This window comes from Ambystoma mexicanum, chromosome 3p, assembly GCF_040938575.1.
Source record: "Ambystoma mexicanum isolate Mex_15411 chromosome 3p, UKY_AmexF1_1, whole genome shotgun sequence".
Taxonomy (NCBI): domain Eukaryota; kingdom Metazoa; phylum Chordata; class Amphibia; order Caudata; family Ambystomatidae; genus Ambystoma; species Ambystoma mexicanum.
Genome location: NC_090925.1, coordinates 670,025,740 through 670,050,126, shown reverse-complemented (window position 1 = coordinate 670,050,126; position 24,387 = coordinate 670,025,740). Strand labels below are relative to the sequence as shown.

General features: G+C 46.0%; 1 protein-coding gene across 2 annotated transcripts in view; it reads right to left on the bottom strand.

The window, feature by feature from the left end:
- The window catches only part of HRH2 (histamine receptor H2), a 977,625-nt gene that overhangs the window by 616,104 nt on the left and 337,134 nt on the right, over window positions 1-24,387 (bottom strand). The window lies entirely within an intron of this gene.

Sequence of the window (24,387 nt, the reverse complement as noted above, 5' to 3'; positions counted from 1 at the left end):
TTTCCCTGGTACCCGCCAAACACCAACCCCCAAAACAAACCTTCTTTCTTTCCCCACTTTCCTGAGCACAGACAGCCCAATCCATGAGAGGGGGGCCAAGGTTGGAGGGGTACCAAAACTATCCCAACCAGGGGTATTACGGGAGAAGGCACAGTTACCCTTCCCGTGATCAACCAAGGGTAGACCAGAGGAGCCTGTACCAGCCAGAGCGGGTGTCCCAACTGGAGCGCCAGGTCCAGAACATGGCACAGGATCTGGATCGCATGCTGAGGGCTCAACAGAACCCTCAGATGAGCATGGCGACTCAGAACTCCTCATATCAAGGGTCTGGTGCTCCAGAACAATGACGGGGAAGAAACCCGACAACCCACTGGTTCCCAGGGATGAGGCACGGGGGAAGGGGGTGTAAAGCCTTAGAGGAAGCTTCCTTCCCCACTTGTGGAAAGCCCCTGGAAATCCAGGAACCAGAACCAGAAACTCCTGTCCCCAAAAGTCTGCAACCTAAGGAACAGAGGGCGGGTAGGAGAAATAAAGAGCCTAACAATTTTAAGGAGAGGGGTCCTCAGAGGATTCTGGGAAAAGGATCTTCTCCTTCAGGGATGGGGAAACTCCTCCCAAAGAAAAATGGGTCCCAAGAGATCCTTATCAAGACTGGGTAGATGTGGGGACCGAGTTAAAACCGCCCATCATCAAACCCCAGAATGACCAGCAAGAAGATCCCCTCGTTCAAACAAATTCTGGTGACTGCCTCCAAAAAGGGGGGAGGGGGCAGCCCAGATTGAGAACCAGGGGAGCCCAAAACATTCCCCATATCCAATTGCCACCTTTTTCTTATAGGTTCCCAAGATCCCAAATAAAATCCTGCCCAAATCAGCCCTCTGTCAGGCTCAAAAGCAAATAAATTAACCCACCAATTGGCCAAAAATGTGCATTATCTTTGACCCCTTGAGGAGAAGGAGGGAAGATTTTATGACCCGTTCCAAATGCAGGGGCAATGTACAATTTTGGCACTGGTGGACACTGGATCCCAAGCCACCCTTGTGTCAAAAGGGGCCTTTGATCAGCTGAATTCGGGAAGGGGGAGAAATACCAAATCCCTCTCACCCCTCTTCCTGGACAACTTCAGAACTTCGATGGGAAGGAAATTCCTGTCGAGGGGACTGCAGATTTAGATATTAAAATTGGGCGACACAAGGCGACAGTAGGTGAAGCACTCGTTCATAGTTGTGACTCCAGAGGTCACACCATGTTTACTAGGGAATGACATCCTGCATAGATTGTCTCCCCTTATAGATTGTGTAAAAAAGGTCCTCTGGACCCAGACTAACTGACCAATAATCGTGAAACATAGCGTCAACCATGTTATTTTAAATGGCACATGCCACATGGTTGAACAAAAACCTGACTAAATTAAATTCCACTTCCAGAATAACCAAATCCCAGATGTGACAGTAATTGCAGTAGGACAACAAACTGGTGATGGGGAGTCCTCTCTATTTCTGAAAATCAACCTTCCTTCCATTCTAAGGTGGTATTCCACACTGGAAGGGAACACTCTGAAATTCTATACAAATTCACAATCAGAAAATCCTACTCGTATAGTCCAAAATGATGAGAAATCAGCTCATAGCTTGGCTGATATTCAGAAAATTGGAGAACAGTTGTTCATTCGTATTCAGTTAAATTAAGGGAAGGACTCTGTTCTCTTCCGGATATGTGTGGAGAACAGTAAGAGCTTCATCAGCGAGGCCATGTTCCACAAACTCCCAAGAGATCCAGCAATTCCCACATTTAAACTGTTAGACAAATGGGAAATGGACCTGGAAACACCCAATTCCAAACATCTCCTGCCTAATAGGTGTATGCTCAAAATGTCCATAGGTAACAAGAGCATAGTCCATAATTGTTCGGTCATATGAGATGTCCCTGCTGCATTTTATTTAGGCAGTAACATTCTCAATTGCCATTAGTTTGGACCTAATAAACTTCAAAGCCTGGTCCCAATTAGCGGGTAATCCCATGGACTTTGATGACCCAGAGAAAGCAATTCGGTCAGCTCAACTGCTGCCATATGCAGTTGAAATTCAGATTGGAGAGGAAGTCCCCATTCCAGAATGGCAGAACGGACCCGACAATTCTATCTTGAAGTAAAAATTAAAAGAGGACAGAAACTGAAAAATCCTGACGCCTATGTTCATCTCAATGTTCATTTCCAAAAGCAAAGGTTGGGGGTAAACCCAACACCACTAATTAACATAGAAAACAACAACATACCAATAGAGGTGGATAAACAGCGACCTAAAGAGTAACACTCTGGGCGCAGGCACCATTATTGGAATGACGGTTGATGACCTTCATTTTTCCATAGATTTAGGTAACAAACTGTTAGGACTGTTTTGACAGTGATAGCGACAATGACACAACACCAGACAGGATCTTCACCCGGCATGGAGGGAATTTTCTGGTGTACTCTTACTGCCCTTATGGTAAGGAAGATGTGACCTGTGACTTCAGGAGGGATGAGGTGATTTTTCATGTGCACCAGGACTGCCTTCACCACCTGAAGGCATCAGTCCAAGTCAGTACTTTGACCAGGGATTCTCCACCCAGCTGGAGGAGGCCACTGAGATAGCCAAACCAGAAGTCTTTCCTGGTTTCAGGCAGATGGTTGAAGAGAGAGTCAACCTAGCTGTTGCCTGTGTGACTCTGGAGCAAAAGCAAAAATTGAAGCAAGTTTTCTTAGATTTTCAAGATCTCTTTGCTTTGGACTCATATGACTGTGGTCGCACCGGCATCCACACAACAACAATTCCCACGGACCCTGGCATGACTCCAGTGTTTGTGAAGCAACATCGCATGCCTCTCGCATCAATGGAGTCCTTTACTGAAATAATTAAGAACCTTGAGTCCCGTGGGATAATTCGCTCAGTAAACAGCACCTTCAATAATCCGGTGCTGGGGATTTTGAAGCCAAAAGGCCAGTGGAGACTCTGTGCTGACCTAAGGGAGCTCAATGAACGGGTCCATACTTCCCGATGGCCTCTTCCCTACAATGACAAAGATCTGGCACAGATCCAAGGGTCAAAGGTATTCACCGCAATTGAACTGACAAATGGGTACTGGACTGTAACTGTCAGTAGGGAGGACCAATACAAGCTGGCCTTTACCTTTGCGGGGCAGCAGTACACTTGGACCCTGACTCCCTTCAGATACATCAACTCTGGCAATGAATGTAACATCTTTCTGCATAAGGCCATGCCCAACTTGGGTGAAAGGGGTAACCTGGCCTATGTAGATGATGTTCTAATCAAAAGCTCAACTGTGGAGGAACACATAGCAGAGATCCGTTATGTCCTGACACAGTTGAGGGCTGCCGGAGCAAAACTCTCTTTCCAAAAAGCACAGTGGTGCAGGACACATGTACATTTCTTGGGGCATGAGATAACTACTAAAGGTCTCTGTCCCCAGGAAAAGAAAGTAGAAGCTCTCCAGAAAATAAAAGACCCCACAACTCTGCGGGAACTAAGGAGCCTCCTTGGACTGACTAATTACAGCAGAAAGTTTATTGAGGATTACGCAGAGATCACAAGACCCCTAATCCATCTGTTGAAGGGGGGGTCAAGTGAGAGTGGGGTCCAGAACAAGCCGAGGCAGTAAGACAACTCAAAAGAAGCCTCTCACAAGCGCCTTGCCTAGTTTACCCTGTCAAAAACAAGGAGTTCTTCTTGGAGACAGGGTTCTCAAATACATGCTTGACTGTAGTTCTATACCAAAAGCATGACAAGGTCAATAAAGTAATCTCCTATGCGAGTAAGACTTTATCCTCTGTGGAGGAAAAATTCAATGATTGTGAGAAGACACTCCTGGCAACTTTGTGGGCATTGAATAATTACCACCTGTTTATCCAGGGGGGACACATCATAGTGGAGACTCCACACTAGCCACTGCACAATCTTCAAAGTGACAGAATCCAGGCTGGAAATGTGAGTAATTCCTAAATTACTTCCTGGATTGTATCAATGCAAGGCTTTCCTGTGGAGGTCAGATATGGACAAAACAAGACGAGTCCCCTTGTGCAAGGTCTGGCTGACTTGCATGATTGTGCCAGAGAAAACGGTCTCGAGGACGAAAGTCTTAAAATCAAGGACAATATGGAGGCATACCTTAATTCCCCACACAAAGTTTATGAAGGCAACAAGTGTGAGGGAATGCCCACTGTCTATGCGGATGGGTGCTCCTACCATTTTGACAACAACAGGGAAAAGGAACTTGTGGCCGGCGTAGGGAATGTATGAGTGAATGATGCTCCATAACCCTCCGCTGGGTACAATATCGGTCCCCCAAGTAGTCAAGTGTCAGAGCTGATGGCTGTGCATCAAGCCACCCTCTCTGCCGTCCAACACCAACTCCACGAACTGGTCATAATCACTGATTCAGATTATGTACGGAATGGGTCCATGGAGCACCTGGTTAACTGGAAAACCAGAGGCATGCTATGTGTTAATAATACACCTTTAAAACATGGCAAACGAACACAAAATATTGATGATCTGGTCACCTCAAATGGGATGACCATCTACTGGAAAAAGATCAAGGGTCATTGTTAAGTAGAGGGACCAGACAAAACTGGAAATGACCAAGCTGATCAGCTGACCAAAACGGGAGCCATCTAAGGGGATCTACTTGAGATCGAGTCACTGTTGGGGGGAATCCAGGTCAGTGCTATCACTAGGTCCCAGACAAATGCTCACAATGAACTCTCAACTGCACAATGGAGTAAGGAGACCCCAGATGCTGATTTGATTACGACTCAAAAAGGGGATCCAATAATTGGTAAGTTTTATCAACACATTGAGGACCCTGAGAACTTTCCTCTGATGGATACCGATTACATTGGGAAAGAGGACCTCAGAGTGTTGATGAAATGCCCAAAAATGTTCTGAATCCAAGATGGTTTGCTGGTGAGGAGATCCATATCTGGCTATGACCAGCGGGTGGTCCCTACCTCATTCCAAAGCCTGATGCTAAGTCACGCCCATGATGCGGCCACAGCCGGTCATCAGGGGTTTCATACAACATTAGAAATCTTCCGAGAGGTTGCATACTGGCCACACATGAGGCAGGAACTCGACCAATACTTGAAGGGGTGTCTTGTGTGTGCACAATTTCAGCCAACATCACTCACACACCGTGCTCCCCTCCAAAAGAGGGGGATGACACTGCCTTGGTCAGATTTGCAAGTCGGTTTAATCGGGGCCGTGATTCGCTCCTCTAGGGGGAACAAGTACATGTTAACCGTAACATGCTTGTTCACTAAATGGGTGGTATGTCTCCCGGCCCCAAATTGCAAGGCAGAAACAGCAGCTGCCCTGATGATTAATCACATCTTATCGCATTTGGACTGCCCCAAAGGATTGAGTCAGACCGAGATAGCCACTTCACTAGCGAAGTGATGACAAAGATATGGGACATACTTGGGGTCAAAAGGAAACTACACATTGCCTACCAGAGTCCTCTAGTGGTGGAGTTGAGAGATACAATAAAACTATTGTGAGCATATTAAAAAAGTTTGTGGCAGATTCTGGGCCACGTTGGGACATTCGATTAGCCCTCCTTGTCCTGATGGCCATCAGATTTACCCCTTCTTCAGCAACAAAAATGTCTCCATTTGAGCTGATGACTGGACGAAGGAGGGTGTTACCCCAGAATCTGCTCTACAGAACCCAAGAGCAGATCTTGATAAATGCCTCCACAACTCATGAGTATGTTGAGAATCTGAGAAAACACCTTCAACATGCTTTTGCCTATGTTCAGCGGAATCTAGAGAGATCTGCAGACAGTATGAAGACCCACTATGATCTTAAGACAACTAAAAAGGAATACCAAGTAGGAGACCGGGTCTACTTGTACAATTTCCAAAGGAACCAGGCCAAAGAGCGCAAATTCCTCCCAAGTTGACGGGGTCCTTTTGAAATTGTGGACAGAATCTCACCAGTCGCCTACAGAATCTGCATCCCCAAGGGAAGTTTGGCAGAAGGGGAAGACAAGAGGGTCCACATAAACCAGCTGAAGAGTTGCCATCCCAGGCATACTTTGCAGTAAATAGAGGAACCAACCAGACACCCAGATGGGGAATAGTGCCAATTATAACCAATGCAAGTGTCTTTCCGACTGCTGACATCCCCGAATGATGTGTGGATACAGGAGTGGGAAAATATCCATAACCATGCTATGTTCTATCTTCTAGCACCTGGACTGAGAATCATCCAAAGGGATTACCAAGGAGGACCACTCAGGGACTGGGAGGAAAGACCCAAGGAGGCCAGAGTGCCGCTCCATACTCCCAACCAGAACCAGCAATACTTCTGACCAGAACCAGTGGGGAGAGCGGGTCGCCTCCAGCACTGATGGGAGAAGCAGCTGACTTTCTCCACATGGACAAAAGAAAAGAACATCTCAATCTCCCGACTTCCCCTTGACGCGCGGTCAAAAACAAGTACTCTGTGGGATGAATTGACCCACTCTGCTGTGCTATGCGGCATCACCCTGTCAGTTATGGGGAAAGAAACAGCAACAATGGCGTCAAAAACCTTGTGTGCCAAAAACCTACCAAAACCGTGTGCTTCAGCACACAAAAAGACGGATGCACAACCTGTACCCATGGTTCGTGTGCGGTGGAATAGAGCACACCCTTCAGAAATGTGCCAGTGGGTCCCATGACCAGCAAACAGAGTGCAGACAGAGAAGCAGCACTTTGCAAAGGAAACCCCAAAATGTGCCTACAAGAGTCAGTTGCTTTTTTGCTAAAAACTCCAAAATGCCTATAACACACTTTTCAATATTTAAAATCTTGCCTGTTGCTAACATTCCTCTATCAAATGAAGCACTGTGAAACATACAAAGTCTGAAAACTGACAGCCTCTATGCCAAAATCTGGATGCAGTAGCCTGGGCCACCTGAATAACAGCTGTCAGAGGAGACTGATGACACTTTAAAAGTGAGCTAGAATTCAAAAGCCTGCTGGATTAGCAAAGAGAAAAAGGATTGTTGCCAAAAAGGAATACAGATTTTAGTTGTGTTTTTGATTCCAGAGATTTTAAGTCCAAGATAGAAATGGATTTGTATGTGATGCAACAGATGTGGCTTTTGCTAGGTTTAAATGTTAATCAGCTTGGCTGAAGGTGCAAAAAACTGGAAAAGCAGGTTTTTTTCTTCCCAGAAGGAGGGCCTTCCTCTCAGCAGAAACTCACAGGGAGGTCTTAATTGCAGGTTGGAGCAGAATCGTGTCTCCAGAAGGCAAAGGAACAATGACAAAGTTGCAGCCCAGGAAAGTGGAAGTGTGAAAAGGGGTCGTAAATGGCCTCTGGAAGGAACAAACCAGGAGAGGGATGACTTGGACTGCAGGGAGACAAAAAGAGGTGGAGTCAAGCGACCATCTGTTGCTAAACATGAGCAAAGAACACATTTGAAAAGACTTCGAACTTGCTACTCAAAATGGTGAAAAATACAAAAATGACAGAGTTGTTCATTTAATTTCTGGCTCCACGTGTGAAGAGGCGGCAGAACTGTGTGACATGTTCTGGAAAGGAATGGCAAGATATGTGGATTTTATGCTAAATGTATTACTATTAGAATTGTGAAAAGATACACACCTATCCCTATGTTAAACACGCACATTTGTGGAAAGATGCATGAAATTTGGAAACTGTGTGTATAGTGAAAAGGACAAAATTCTGTAGAAAGTTAAAACAAGATCCTACAGCTGCAAGATTTTGATGAAAAGATGCTACACGAAATATGGCATCTTTCTGTGTGATTTATATAAAGGTGACTAATGTAGAAATTTGTGTTTAGTGTAAAATCCGATTTTGAGGCCAGTGGCTAAAGGGAGGTCTCTGAGGACTGTAAATCTAATCATAAAATGTGGCATCAGCCGGCCTTGTTCCAATCATCCTAAATGCAAGGCAGAGATGAAGTGTTGACCCTATCCCAGCTCAAAGGGGCAAGCTTAGCTAAGGTGCCCACACCCCCCCCTTTATGATGTCATTTTAGAGCATAAATAGAGACAGCTGACAGCACCTAAAGGGAGACAGATCTGCTCACTTTTCTGATGCTGGCGGAGCGCCCTGCTGCTGAAATCTACATCTTCCTTGTTCCAGACTCCAGAAACTTGGCAAAACAAAGGCCTATTGCATAGCTGAACCATTCTCAGCTAGGCCTTAAACTCTAGAGCAGAACCCCAAAAGCCTAGGGGAAGCATCATAATACAGTCAGGCGTGCTGTTAATGCTTGCCTGCTGAATTGAAATATCCTCAGAACCAAGAAGGGCAGATGCCGGCCAGTCCTGTGCCGTGCTGTGACCAGAGCGCCTTGCTGACCTTGTCCAGTCCCATGTACCCAGTTGTCAGTTGCTGATAGATCCGATTCAATGGTCCAGAATCCTGACGGTCCAGAATCTTGACCGTCCAAAATCTTAAATCCATTTGTTTTCTGAGTATTAACAGGAAGCTAGAAACTGTTGATTCCATTGCATTATCTTGTCCACTCCTAACCTCTGAAATATCCTTACTTCCTTAATCAGTAACATTGTATAAATCCGTAGTGAAATCTTATTCTGTCTGTCTGTAAAAGCATCCTTTTCCTAGTCATTTTGTCAACTTTGATCTATTAATTTCATTCTAGTGACCAGCTTAGCACTCCAAGGTGGACAGCAAGGAACCAGGACTGAGTCGTGAATCACTCCTGACTCTTACCTGTGCCGTCCTGGTGGCTTAGCTTGGATGCTCTAGTCCATAGTCAATATTTTTCTGATTTTAAAACTGAAGCGAAAACGACCTTTAGTAAAACCTCTATAACTCCCTCTGTTTTTGTGATAGAAAAGAGATTTCCAAACAGTGCGATTCTCCCATTATCGTGAATATCGCACACAGAAAAGTTTGCCGCGAATTCTCATTTTGAGAAATGTTTACACGTGTGAAATAGCTTCCTTTTGTTTTCTGACCTGGCCTTTAAGATTTCAAATGTTTTCTTTGGACTAAATCATTGCTGGTGATTGTGTGCAACTGTTCAAAGCAGCTCCCATAAGAATTTAAAATAATTTAAACATTTTTCCACACATTTAGAGTTCTTGCTCAGCCACTTTAAAAATCATTCTGACAATTGAAAAGCCCACTTCGTTTTTCTCTTTCTGTGTAAGGGGGGAAAGGGGAAAGGAGACACTGTTTGATCTGTACTATTCCTGAAAACCTGCTCTCCCCTTCCATCTCTTTGCATTGTCTATTGGTGGTTGAGGGGAACGTTGCAGGGGGAACCTCTAACCATAGTGATATCTGATCTGAACCAACACAAAAGTATTATTTTCTGTGCTGCATTTGTTTTGCTGATTACTTATTTCTAGTGTATTAAAGATATTATTCAGTGTTCTGTCACCCTACTGGTGATTGTTGTTTACCTATTAAAATATATATTGTGTTTTTGATCTTAAATAAATAAATAAATAAATAAATAAATAAATAAAACTTTTTACAAACCAGCCTGATTCCTGGTCCAGAGTGAACCGGGGTATTTTTAAAGTAAGTTGTGCGATACGAGTGGTACATCTTTCAAATAATTGAATCTATATATCAAATACGTGTTTCCATTGCGCTGTACACTGGGCCGAGAGCAGAGTGTATTGCCTGGTTGAAATCTTTAACACACCCATGAGCTCGGACTCCCCAGCACTTACCCACTCTGCCCTCTTCTTTCATGCACTTGCACGTTCTGAATAGTAGGTTAGTTCTTTTTCCTTTTTCCTCCCACTGCTCTTAAATATTTTGTTTTGTAATGTGTTTCACCCCCTTGTTCCCTCCCTACACCCAAATGGCGCTTTGAAACAGTATTTTACTTGCTGTATAAGTGCCTAACAAGCAAACAATAAATAAATAAAGAGCATTATCAGAAGTGTCCACAGATCCCGAACCAGAAAAGGCATCTCAATTTGGTGACCCAAAGATTCCGCTGAAAATAATCTTGATAGACCAGGTCATGATTCAGTTCGACGTCCGGCCAGCTACACTTGCCATTAGAAATTACGCTAGGGGGTCCAGAAGAGGCCCCCTGTTTAAGCTGCGGGTGGGTCACAGCATTATTATATTGCTTCTTGTGCACACGACATATCCTGTGTGACATGCACAGGCATTGGGTGCAGAGATACATGTCCCTGTCAGTCTGGAGGATAGGCGAGAGTCATGATGTGACCTCAGGAAAATGCTGCAGGGCTAACGCTGAAGACGCGGCTCCACCTGGACATGACATGTCTTTGTTATTCACAGGCCCTCCCCACTTAAAGAAGACTTGCACCGCAGAAGCGCGACAGGTTCCCCTTACTTTATTTGTAGTTACATTGCTCTCCAGGCCTGGTTTTAGAGCCTTTAAACCATTGCAATGAAATAGGCCCCCACACCGTGGGTGCAGTGACATGACTGTGACATATAAAGCATAATAGCTTTTACTTAGCAGTCATGTACATGTCAGCTTCCCCTTGGCTGTCTTTCTTTATTCTGCTCTGCAGATACCAATATACTTGCCCAGTGATTATCTGCCGCCACTCCCCATTGTTCCAGCTGGGATTCCAGCACGGAATAAAGGTTCAAGGTGGGGCCGATGATATTCACATATTCTCCAAGGAGGCATCCAGGGACGTCATTTCACCAAAATGCCAGGGGTAGCGGAAGTGACATCACACAATCCTTGACCCCCTGATGACATCACAGGAATTTATGTCATTTCACTCCCACCCCAAAGTGACATCACAGGAAGCGATGGAACACGACTTTTCAGCCCTTGACAAAAAAAAAACAGGAAGTGGCATCACATAGCATTGTTTCTAAGTACACTATGAAACATATGTTTACACTATACATTTCATACAAGAATGAATCACCATATGTATCGTTAATATCAGCGCGTATAGACCCATATTACCAAATTATTGTGAATGCAAGCAGACGCCCAAGGCCAAACGATAATGATGTGTTATTATATGGCACTTATGCTTAAGCGCTTCATATAGAACAAATACACATACATGATCACCCAACCTGTCTTTGTCTTCATTTATCAACCTCAGCAGAATGAAAGGCTGAGTTGACCTTGCCAGGAATCAAACCTGCTAACTGCAGGTCACACACACATTGCAGCAGCGAGTGTCCAACCCACTGAGCTATCTTAGCGGCTATAGCTATTAAAAACCAGCCACTCTAGAAACAAAGAGCCACATGCTGCTGGCCCCAGCCAAGGAGTATCAATTAAAAAAAAAAATTAAAACAAATATATTTTTATTTTTTAGAGGTAGCAAGGGAGACCACAGGGGTCACATGTGCGACCCTTGGTGACCCCTAAATGACATCCCTGGATGCATCATTGTTTAACATGTGCATTTGCTGCCGAAAGTCAGATCTTTTCACAAGAAGTGTAATAATCACAGACATGTTTCCCCCTGCTTTCACCTCTATTGCGTGAGTAAGCAAAAGTGGTCGCAGATTAATAAAGTGGAAGGTGAGGGTCATATTATGCAACCTTAATGGTGAAGCTTGGGGAATTACCCATTGGAGTGTGCATTAAGAAACATATTCACCACCACAGCATAATGTATGCACCACACATTTGCACCAACCACAGTCCTTTACCTAGGTTTCACTGAATGCATTATTTCCATTGCGTATGTTATGTAGTGTGTTGAACTATGAGATACAAAGCCGCAGTAACAAACTTTTTGTTCCCCAAAAACATACTATTTTGTCACTGTCCTTTTGCAATTCCAAACCTTAATTTCACGAGCTCAATGCATGTTTGTATTGTTAAACAGGGGGGTTTTCCAACCTGAAGGTAATGGGGGCGACAAACATCATTAGAAATGAGCTCCCATATATCTTCTGCTGGCCCTGCTGCTCCCTCGCAGAAGAGTGAGCGCTTGCTAACTGCTTCACCTTTCCAAAAGTTGCACTCCCCACAGCCACGCGGCGTGCAGCAAAGGCGGCGCTCGCTGTGAGACAGGGCGAGAGAGGGCGGAATTAAGCGAGATGCAGGGGCAAGAAGGCAGAGGCAAAGAGTTGTGTGGGGGGCGAGGGGGAGGCGAATGAGCCAAGAATGACGGGTAAGAGGCGAACAGAAAGGCGCGCTGAGAAGAAATAATGAGTGGCAGGTAGCAATACAAAACAATGGCGAACATTCATCAGGGTGAAATAAAAGAGACCTGCAGTCGCCATCTCCTTCCCCTTCGCTGCACACATCAAGTGACTGCAAACAGACCTGCAGTGGACATCATCGGCCGTCTTCTTCGACACACACCCAAGCACTGCAAAGAGACGTGCAGTGGCTGTCAGTGCACTGGAGTTCGCCTTCTGCACTCACCCGACCACGCACTGCAAGAGACCTGCTGGTCTATCACGACACCGGCCGCCTCCGTCTGCACACATCCAAGCAGTGCAGCAGGAGCCTGCACAAGCCAGCCCTGGAGGACCGGCGAGGGCAGCCAAGCGGTACCTGCGCGTGCGAGGCACTGAACTGGCGCCACCACATCGCTCCCGCTCACCTGACATATTGATTTACTGATGCATGGCTGCCGACGTTTGGTTTGCGAGAATTTTTTGGTTTGCATGAACTCAGGGCCCGATTCATGGAATTCTGTGCATGGTTCAAAGTGACTTTGCACTGCCTACACAAAGCCTGATTCATGGAACTGTACAAAGTGTATTTTTGCAGTGCAAAGGTAACTGAAAAAATACACGTTACAACGTTCCATGAATCAGGATCTGTGTCCGAAGTGCACAGTCACTTTTCAGCAGTGCAAAGTCACTTTGAACCGTGCAAAAAAATTCCATAAGTCGGGCCCTAAATCATTAACCCCAGTGCCGTATCACGATTTGCACCACCGACTGGGTAACCCCTTTAAGGAGTTGGTTAACACGTGGGAGTCTGATGTCAGCTGTTTAAAGGAGCATGGCAACGAAACATGTAAAATCCCCCTGCATACATTTGACAAAACAACTTCTATACCACAGAGGCTGATTAAATGGAGAATGGCCACATTCACGCATGTCCTCGGTCCATCCTTGCTCTGCCTCTCTCCCATCATAGGCAAACAGACAGGGCTGCACATGGACTTGCTGTGATGCCTCATCATTTTAACACACCATATGCAACGGGAATTAGTGTTAGTAAAAGGAAACTCGCAATGACCATTTCTCTGGCACGTTTATTCTTAAAACTGTATACATTTTTAGTAAGTGATTGTAGTGGGTTTATTGGCTTATTAGAAATTATGGGGTACAATACAAGTTGCGTGAAACAATGACCTGGCCATGTAGAACACTGGGTATTCCAACATTTTGGATGCACTGCCGTAACACATAGTTAAAACAACTTGATAGTAAATAGTCCTCATGCACAATCAATGTGCAATGTATGTTACAAATAACTTGTGAATGAAAATTGCGGAATTTTAATGTTCTTCGCATCCAGTATGAAATATCAAATGACAGAGTGATATGCCAACACGTGTTTCGACCGCTCTCGGTCTTCTTCAAGGCAAAACTCGTTTGTTTAGGATCCCACTAATTAGGTGTCTAAAGGTGATAACCAACCTATTGACGTTCATCGTGACATTGCCTTAATTTATTTCTCCAACTCGGAAAATCTTCCTATTCGAAACTGTAAATTTGATCTAATCAGACATTCTGATTCAGTTAAACATCCCGCCTCAATTGGCATGCAATCATGATATCTCGTCTGCGTCCATCCATTATGTTCGAGACATGTATTGCATTTCACTTTGCCTCTGTGGTAGATGTTTTGTAGTAACCCGTTAATTTGCATGCTAGAACGTGTAGGCTTCCATTCCCTGTGTGTAAAATAAAGCTTCTATAATCAGGGGTCAGTTTCCAAGTCGTGAGGAGTTGAAAAACTGGCGGTAAAAGAATTTACCGCCACTTTTCACACATGTGGCATTTTGTATGATTTGGCTGGGGAAGTTGGGGAGCAGAGCAGACTTAACACATATGCCTTAAATTCGAGATCAGTCTGCCAAATTCACTACATGTGCCACTTGCATGTATTGTTGTTCCAATTACAATGATAGTGCACCTACATATTCACTACACAATGTTGCAGATGTTGTTTGCAAATGTATATGTCATCCTAAGGATATTGGTTAGATTTCCAATTGCTGTTGCACCCTGTCTCAATCGTACATTCTAGCACTACTGTGGGGTGCATTCAAAGGCCTTAAACTGAAAGTCCCTTTCACCTGAAAAGCAGGATTTTTGAACACTGATACAAACATGGCCTGAAATGAGTGTTCCTCCGATTCATGATTCAGTGGAGATTGCAGTGATCAGGAGGTTGCATTGCAGTCAGGCACTGGAAGACACAATGGGGGCTGCTCCCTGGAAGGGGCCTGCAGGGCACTCAGACTGCACAGTAGGAAAACATATACTTCAATGACCTCTATATCAGGGTAATACTTTATCTCTTGGATGAAGATGTGGGCACCAAACAGAGAGTGAGGGAACCAGGAAGGCTCCATAGAGAGTTGATGAGGCTGGGATCAGGGGGTGGGCTGACCCCTAATCCGAAAGAAAGAATAAAGAAAGAAAGAATGAATGGAACTAAATGAAAACGTAGAAAGTCAGAGCAAGAACAATGAAAGCAAAAAGGAGAAACGAAAGAACAAAATAACAACTATAAAGTAAAACATACAATGCATGCATCTTAAAAGCAGCACAAACACATGTGTAGTGCTGGCTGAATTCAGCTTCGAAAGAGAAGCAATGCTAAATGAACCTTATCGGCAGGTACAACATGCACAATACTGCTCCCACGCCATCGAAATGGCTTTGAACTAACCCCCCAATCAAGCCTCAGGGCGTCCATTGTGCATTAGTCAGCTGTCATGAGCGCCCCACCTCGCCGCTTTAAAGTGAGCATCACTTGCTATTGTTGCACGACGCATGCTAACACTTCACGAAACCTCCACCCCGCGGGAGAGCAGCCAGAAGTCCTGCTGCCCAGCGCTTAAGATAGGCATTTCTTCTTTTCATTATAGTGTGAAATGTTTCTCCTCCAGATTCACAACAGGGGCAACACGACACCCCTGCCCCGGCGTTGATCAAAGGGTAATGGGCCCCTGCTGCCCCTGTGTACTCAGCGCCTATGGACGGACGGATGAGTTCTTTTTCTCCACATCTCAGGCTGTGCCGTGAAACAACAGGCACCCCTGACTCGGCCTGCTAACTCCAACTTTCAAAACGTTCCCTTCCCTGCAAAGAAATTAATCTCACATGTTTCTAAAGCAAAAGTGAACTGCTTCTTCTAATTGAAGTCGGAGCTACTGACCTCCAATGACGATTGTTTCATCTTCCACATGTGTGTACGTTGCACAGGCGTCCACGGGGGCGCTGTTGGCCTCCCCCAAGGGGCGCCAACTCAGTGACTGCAGCAGTCACACCGAGACAACAAGTGTGTGGTAGACTTGAAACGTACTCAATGCAAGGAATGCATGCTCAAAAGTACTGAAATGCCGCGCTAACGTTGCAGCGGTCGAGGCAAACGACTACCTCGCATAGTGCGCGCACGGGCCCTGTACGCTCCAACCTGCAGGTTGTGCTTCTGTTAGCTCCACTCCTCTTCCTCTCCCAGAGTGTGCATTCTGCTTTGCCTTGACGTCACCCCACTTGATTATACCAAAGTAATACTTCAGCAGGTGCAAATTACAAAGCAGGCATTGGACTGTGGAACAGGGAAATCCCATAGCAACATGTGATTTGGCATGTCACTGTATCTTATTGTGAAAAGTCACCTAGGAAGTGGAGCACGTGCAATCTGGTGATTGCCCCAAAAATCCGGATGAACCACACTCAGAAGCACCCTGGAGCTAAGGCCTGGAATCTAATAATAAACCATGCAGCCTGGATGATGACTGAGGCCTGGTCATGTTTTACGTGGCCAGACCACCAGATAAATTAGTTTCTGTCCAGCCCTAGAGAGCACAGTGGTTGGCTTAGGTCATGAGCCATTAGTGCCAGGTGCAAAAGGAGCACATACAAATAATATAAACGTGTTCTCTTGTGAAAGCTCAGAACAGTTAAACATTCACACTAAGGACCTATGAGCCATTCACTGGTTGCACTTTTCTTCTGGGTTAACTGCACCCCCCCCCCTGGCACTTCTCCCCTTGCCTCTTCCCTGCACTTGGGCGATCTGAATGACACAAGGCCTAGTGAGATCATTAGTTTGTCCTCTCTTGTTTCCCCCTCCTTGTCTTGTTGCGCCTAGAAACACTTGTGTACAGGCGTGTTATAAATGCCACATCATATCAATCGTATCATACCTTGCACTTACCTTCACAACACCTGGAGCTCTGGCTCTAAGTGACCTTGACACCCTTCTGCAACTTCACATCACGGCTCTGGGTGACCCCATCATGATTGCATTTCTGCTTTTCCCTGGCCACTTTCTGCATGCTGTAAGAAACAGGAATTCCCATCCCCTGTCCGCCGGCACTCATAAGCATCCTGCTCAGGCTCTGGGGACGGAGAAGGGGTGGGCAGTGGTGAAACACAAAATGTGTGGGCCCTCGTGCGAATCATGCTGATGGCCCCCCAGGACCAGCAACAAAGCACTGGCCGCGCCACACTCCCAGCAGGCCTGCACCACGACGCATGCACAATGTGCATAATGATCAGGCTGCTGCAGGGACACGCTGCGTGCTGCACTAGGTGAACGAAGGAAGTATGTGCTTTAATCAAACCTTACATCTTTCACATAGTGTGCTTTACATAGGGCGACGGTGACAGAACCATGAAGCACAAGCTAGCATTATATTGTAAGGCTAGAACATTTGAGGATGCACTTATCATGTGATGCAGAACTTAGACATGTGTTGATGTGATTTAGTATGTCTATTGAGGACATGAAAGGTTTTATCTGGCATAGGACTGGATTGCTTCAGTATCTGATGTTGCATTTTAACTACGCTGGCTGCACCTGGACAAGAGCTATCCTTCTTTACCTATGATGACTGAGCCAAGACAGTGAGGCTTTAACTGACATGCAATGGCAGCTGTGGGTCCTTCCTAATGATGCTAATATCTTTATCATGAGCGGCATATTAGGGCTACACGTGGTATGTGATACTATAACTGGCATTATACAGTAGTGCCCACATATAAGGGACTACCATTTGCACAGGATAGCAGCACCTGGAATTGCAGTGCTCTATTTAGCATTTAATGACTGAGCATGGTAGTCTATAATTGACATAAGGTGGCGGTAGCTGGGAAATGTATGATGGTGCTGACATATGAAAGTCGCCCTGCAGGCTCCAGCTGCTCATGGTGCATGAACCCCTGGCACATCACGGCCCCACCAATGGCATGTCAAAGCAATCCACTAGTTCAAATATGGTTCAGAAATACAAATAAAAACTATTTGCTCTGCTATGGAGGTGTTATTTTATCCAGCACCATCTTGTTTGCCTTTGTTTTAAATCAGAGATGGACATTTCTCTCTTGTTCTCTGGGCCAAATGCCATATTGTATTATATTCTGTGTGGCTCTGTGATGCCTCTTTCCATGATGCCATCACCAGGTCAGTGATGTCACTTCCACTACACTGGCATTTTGATGAGTTGCCGTCCATAGATAACCCAAGCTTTTGGAGATTTTCAACAAATAAATGATGCAGGTCGTCCAACACTGAAAGCAGGACCCACTGATCAGACCACCATTTCATACAAACAAGCTCAAAGTCAAAAGCATGTGCACAGTTGCATCAGTCTCGTGACATCTGCAGCACCCACTCTACAGTGGCACAGGGCAGGTTCAAAGGTCACATGTGCCTTCTTGACAGCTGATGGGACACCAGGTGCCTGCAGGCATAGGCTGTATTTAACTTCTGTACCTTTGATAGAAAACTTCATAATTGAGGTTCTATCAGTCTGGATGAAGGGTGACCTCTGAGAATAAGCCACACCTGGTTTTGGTATGGTGATTGATGAGAGACCAATTATTAAAGCAACACGCAAGTTGATATCATGCAAGCGTCAATGGTTCTATGTTAACATGTCCCCAAGAACATGAAGTCATGCGAAGAATTTGTCAGCAAAAAATACTTTTCAAATATGTAGTTAATCAATTCAAGCAACACAAAGTGTGAATATGTTATTAATAATAAGGTTGCCTTAAAAGCTCTTTTTAAATACAGACAAGTACAGCCTTGAACCCTAACAGAGACCCAAACCTCTAATAAAATCTGCACAATCACCATAACTACACACCTAATGCTTACCATAGCTCTAACTACATGCCTTATTTTACTCTGAACTCTTACCCAACACTAAGCCTTCAGCAGATGTAAGCATTGCAGTTGCTAGTGACTTAATACAAAACATCAAATAAATAGAAAATGGCCCTAACTCAAAACCCATCACAAGCTTGTCAAAAATGTCAAAGCCCTTGCCCTCGCCCACTCTCTTGTTCTAATCCTCGTTCTATGTTATTTTCCTCAATTTATTTTTGAACCAACTTTTCTTACCACAAAATGCAGTGGCAGACCCCCCACCGCCCGCACATCTCCTCACTTATCCCCCGCCCTGGCCCATTCTGTACAGCTAACCTTAACCCTCTTCTACAGATTTGCAGTAAAAAGAATAATAATAAGCGCTGAATTCCCTAATCCTAAACTTACACTAACTGCAACTCAAGAACTTACCCTAATGCGTACGCTACCCTAAGCAAGAGGTTTATCCCTTCCCTACCATAAGCCCACATCACCAGCCCTCCCCAACCTCCTTCTCCCTTTCTTAAGCACTTACCCAAACCCCTAATCGTTTTATCCATAGCCTTGCCATAATAACACTTAACCTGACACTTAACCTACTCGGAACCAATAACCAAACCCCAACACCAGAAACCCCTCCACAACCACCCTGACCCTCACCCCTGTCTCAGTTCTAACCAAAATATTTACTCTAACCTTAACCGCTTGCCTTACTATAACACGTATCATAACGCTAAACCATGCAATCACAAGTCCACTTAACAATCCTTAACCCTAACACTTATACGAGCAACACTACATTTGATCTACTTTTCAGCTGCATTTTGACTGCTTCCTGCTTCAGGACTTTTTCACTGCAGAGGTATTTTCAACACAATTTCTTCACTGACTATATATTTTTTGGCAACAATTTCACTGGGCACTATGTCAACACTGTGAATCAGGTCAGCTATCCAAGGCTATATTGATGCATGGCTCACTTGCCTGCCTCCACTTAAGTAAGTGAGACAAAAGGCAGGATGCTGATTTTTGATTGTATAGGAGGCCGGTAAACACCTCCCCTCAAGCCCATGAGCTCTCACCAGAGATCTCCTGGGAACCATCCGTCAAAGAGGCACACACATAACAAAGCTCTGCCTCACACCAGGAGTTTGCAGACCAAAGGGCCTTTGAAGCTGAAGGCTTGGGAATGGGGCAGGGTTATAGTAGAACATTTAGAAAGATTGGGAATTGAGAAGGATTTTGCCATATTGTTTTTCTGTGGGCTTCTCTTTCCTTCCTGTTCCCTGCACTTCATCAAGAACAAAGCATTATGGGTATGATGCAAAAAGGCAAAGGTCACTTGGCACAGTGACAGGGATTGACCTCTTAGAGCAGGCCTGCTTCTTTCCAATCCCCTTAAGCCTTTTTAGCTTTATAGGTGGGGGCTCTGGGGGTCTCACACTTCTTTGATTCTTTCCTGGATCCTAAGAACAAAGCATCTCTAGAATCCTGTTGGGAGCACAGTCCATATTATGTATTTATTTATGTATTGGACATGTGTATGGCGCCTATACAGAAGTGTTTCCCGGCGCCACAAAACAAGATGGGGGGTTATGGGAATCACAAAAGTAGAACAACAAAAACGGTTATGTTGGCCTTGTGACAATCTTACCGTGCAAGTACTTGACAAGGTGGTAAGTGCAAAGGTGGTAGCGGTTGGAGGGAGAAGTGGAGGAGTGGGGAGCCCCCAAGGAAGGGGTTGGGCAAGTACCTGGGGAAAAGTGGAAAAGGGTGGATGAGTGAAGTGGACAGGGAGGACCAAGTTGAGCTAGACTGGGACAGGGAGGTTGAGAGCAAGTGCTGGCAAAGGACGCAGGGGGGACTGGTAGGGGGTGGTCTAGCCCCTGTATAACTCTGAAGGGACCAGGCCCCAGCAGCAGAGGGAGAATTAGCATAGAAGGGGGAGAGGGAAGGAAGAGGAGAAAAGGAAATTCTTGAGCGGTTTCTGGAACTTATAAAGATTCAGCTCAAGTATGAGGGGGGTGGAGGCCATTCCAGTGGGTACAGCCAGCCGAGGAACAGGATCTACTGCCCACTCTCTGCTTGGAGAAGCATTTGACCTGCAGAAAGTTGGAGCCAGAGAACTGAAGGACTCTGGTTGGGCGGTATTTATGGAGGAAAAGCTGGATGTATAGGAGTACCAGGAGCAGGCAGCTTTCTGGATGAAGAAAAAGGTCTTGAATTTGATCCTTAAATTCACCGGGAGCCAGTGGAGAGATTTTAGGGCTGGAGAGATGTGGTCCCTGGGCTTGTGGCCAAGGATAAGTCTTGCAGTTCTATTCTGGATTAGTTGAAGGGGTGAAGGGAGGAAAGAGGCAGATTGAGGAAGAGGCTGCTGCAGTAGTCAAGCCCCGCAAGTACCGGGGCCCTGGAGACATTGAGCTTCAGGAGGAGGGTGAGGAAAGGTAGAATTAGAAGGTGGAGCTGAAAGTTGGACTTATTGGCAAAGTCTGTGATGTGTTGAGAGAAAAAGAGAGAGGAGTAAAAGATGATCCAAAGGTTCTTTGCCTCACAGGTGAGTGAGGGGAGTGGATCCAGGGAGTCTGGCCAGAAAGTGGAGTGGGGACAAGGAGCAGGTGTCCCAATGAAAAGGATCTCTGTCTTACTGGCATTAAGGCAGAGATCATTGGCAGAGCACCATGCCCGAATAGCAGTCAGGCAGTCAGGTATGAGGGAGAAGGATGAGGTAGAGGCTTGAAAGAGAGCTGTGTGTTGTCTGCATAGCACTGGGAAGGAGTGGAGAAAGTGAAGATCATGTGGGCCAGAGGGGCCATGTAGACATTGAAGAGCAAATATGATAGGATAGAGCCCTGAGGGACACCACTGGTAGAGAGTGTGGTGGAGCAGACAAACAGAAACTTTGCACTTGGGAATGTCTGTTTGAAAGGAAGGAGGTAAGCCACGCCAGTGCCCTATCAGTGATGACCAGGGTATCATGGAGACGGTTTATTAGGATGGAGTGGTTGACTGTGTGAAAGGCAGAAGAAAGATCAAGGAAGATCAGAACAGCAGAGGGAGTGTTACAGTCCAAGTATGAGAGTAGGTCTTCATAGGTGTTCAGGAGAGCAGCGTCCGTGCCTCTGGCTGCCCTGAAACTGAACTGGGGGTCATGGAGGCAGCCAGCAACTTCAGTATGGAGAGTCATTTGGGGGATGACCAACTTCTTCATTAGTTTGCCCGAAAAAGGGATGACAGAGATAGGGTGATAGTAAGCCAGGCAAGAAGGGACGCAGATAGCTTTTTTAGGAGAGGGTGCACAAGAGAGTGCTTAAGGGGTTGGGGAAGGAGCCAGTGGCGATTGAGTTGTTGCAGAGCTCAGCCAAGGCTGCTGCGAGAGAGGTGATGTTGTCCTTGATGGTTCTGGAGGAGCAGAGGAGCACCTGTTTAGAGGAGACTTTCATAGAGCAGCCAACTCTAGAGGTCTCATCTGGTGGGTTCCATGTGATGATAACGAAATAAATAATAACTAAAACTATTAAAACTAATTATAAATAACAAAACAATATCATTTTTGTCCCTCTTTTTAAATTTGGTGGTGTCCACCCCCGTACCCCTCTATTTCCCTAGCTTTATTACCCCCTAATCCCCCCACCCAGTTTAAGATACCCTTTCTGTTCTTTATTGAAAGACATGACATTTGAACAATGGAATGGAATTACTTCAATCACTTGCCTGATTCACGCCTGTTCCAGTACCCAGAATGCTATCACATATATGTTCTGCATTTGCCATGCTCTTTCCAAAGGGTTGGGTTTATATTAATGTTTTTTTTCCTAGTTTTCTGTTTAATTAAAGTATTCATACATTTGTGGAAACCTCATTGGACTTTCTTTTATTTTGGAGTTTTTGTACCATTGCCTTTTGGGTTGTGTTATGAATCGGAACTATTGGTCCCTTATACCCAGATGAGAGTCACCCCCTTTGAGGGTAGGTAGGGGAGCATTCTCAGCAAGACCCTTAGTAGTGGTCTGGGAAAGTGGGAACTCACTGGGAGTGACTCCCCTCTAGGGGACAAGGGCTCTTACTCCAGTAAGGAACACCTGGTCCAGTGTATATTGTTTGTCTACCTGGGAATCAGAAATACTGTTGTTAACCCTTTTTGGATTCACCACATAGTGACATTTCTTCAATCTCTTTGGCTTCAGTTAATTCTAGCTCCCCCCTGATCTCCACATTCAAAGATAAATGACACACCCCTTGAATGAAGGAAAATAAAACCTATGCAGAGGAGAACATCTGATGGGGGGATGTGCGTAAGGGGCGGAGTCACGCTAGACCGCAGAGCCCGCAGATGTATGGAGAGCAAGAAAATTATTCTAAAGATGCCGGAATGCTCTCGTCCTGACCCACCAAGAAGCCAAGGTAAGGAGAGAGATGAAGATGGTAGAGCTACTGTCTCGCCTGTTGGTGCAACCACACCAAAGCCATTTTGGGCCTGGAGCCTGTTAACAGGTGCAGAATGCAGACAGAAATGGGGAAGCCATATCCTCAATCTCTGTATAAGGATGACAACAACTGCCAGGCAGAGTAAGGGAAGCAACTGCTCCCGAAGTGGTAATGCCATTCTGAGGGGTGTACTCTAGTATAAGAAGCTGGAAAAGCTGTAAGAGCTATGGGAGACTGGAAAACCCTAACGGGCAGACGTCCTACTGATGCCCTGCTAAAGCAAGCATGTCAGAGGGCCAGAGGACTTTGGGGAGTCCTAGAAATACACATAACTGGGAGGAAATAGATCCTGGAGGCTTCCAGTGTTTAAAAACAACACACGGATGAGGTGTGGCTAGGCACGCCATCGAGAAGATGGCCACCTTAGTGCCTCCGGCTCGAGAGGGCAGAGAAGGCAGAAGACAGCCCTCTCCTGGCATCCAGACCCTAACGTAAATGGCAGAATGTTGTATCCGACCTCGGCCACTGCACCCCACTGAAGTCAGCGGCTCTGGAAGTGCCGGCATTCCATAGTACGAGCTGGGCCGCGGGAGCTGTGGGACCCACTGTGAGATGGCGGCACTTGCTGGTTCAGGTTGTGAGGAAAGAGCTGTGTCCGTCCTCGAACTCCGACAGCTGAACTTCATCAGAGTTGCCTTCGGCATAGCCCAGGAGACGTGGTGGGCTGCTGTAGCATCGCAGCACCAGCCTGGAAACACCTGCCTGTGGAGAGGAGGAGCACCACACCCTGCAAATGGGCAGGCTTTGGGAGTGCATGGATGGCAGAGGGAAGGCCCAGTGGAGGCAGTGAGTCGTTTGCTGTTAGGGTGAGTGCCGTGGATCTGCTGCTGTGGGGTGGGGAGAGAGATGGTACTTTCCCACCCCTGGACTGCTTTCTCATGCGGCAGAGTTCCTGTCCTGCTTCCTCGTGCTGGCCGGGTAGTGCTGATCCCCCACAGACAGGGGGAATGTAGCAGAAGGAGAATGGCAGTGTCAGGGAGGTTGGCGGCCCCATGAGGAATGGGCTTCTGGAGGAGAGTGGGCCCTCCACACACTACAGAGATGCACTTGGATCCCACAGGCTCCCCAATGCGGTTGTGCCTTGGCACTGGCCTGTCCTGAGGTCTAACAAACAAGTTAATGGGGGAATGAAGCACACAAGGCCCTTCAGCTCCCCCAGCACCACACTGTTGGAACTATGTTGAATTTGCCCTGTTGGGCCACAGAACAGGGGTTAAGGTGCCAACTTAGAGAAAAGCCTGCCGTATCATACACTTACTGCTCCTGCAACCAGTCTTGGGGTTTGCTGCCCTTGTCTGGTGAAGTGATTCCTTGGACTCTACTTCAACCACTCCTGCAGCCCTGGTGGGAGTTTGTTGCATGTACTGACCATTGGCATCAAGGCCTTCACTTTGGGTATAAGCTGGGTGGCACTGCACCTGCTTACTGTGTGTCCCCTTGGTCCAGCATCTCCTCGCTGACAATCCATGGTTCTCCTGGGAGTGGTGGGCTGAGTTAATCAGTTGGTCTCAGCTACCCAATGTTCTACGGCCCGCCCTTGCCATGGTTAAAGTCCTGAAAATCGGGAAACAGGGGGACATC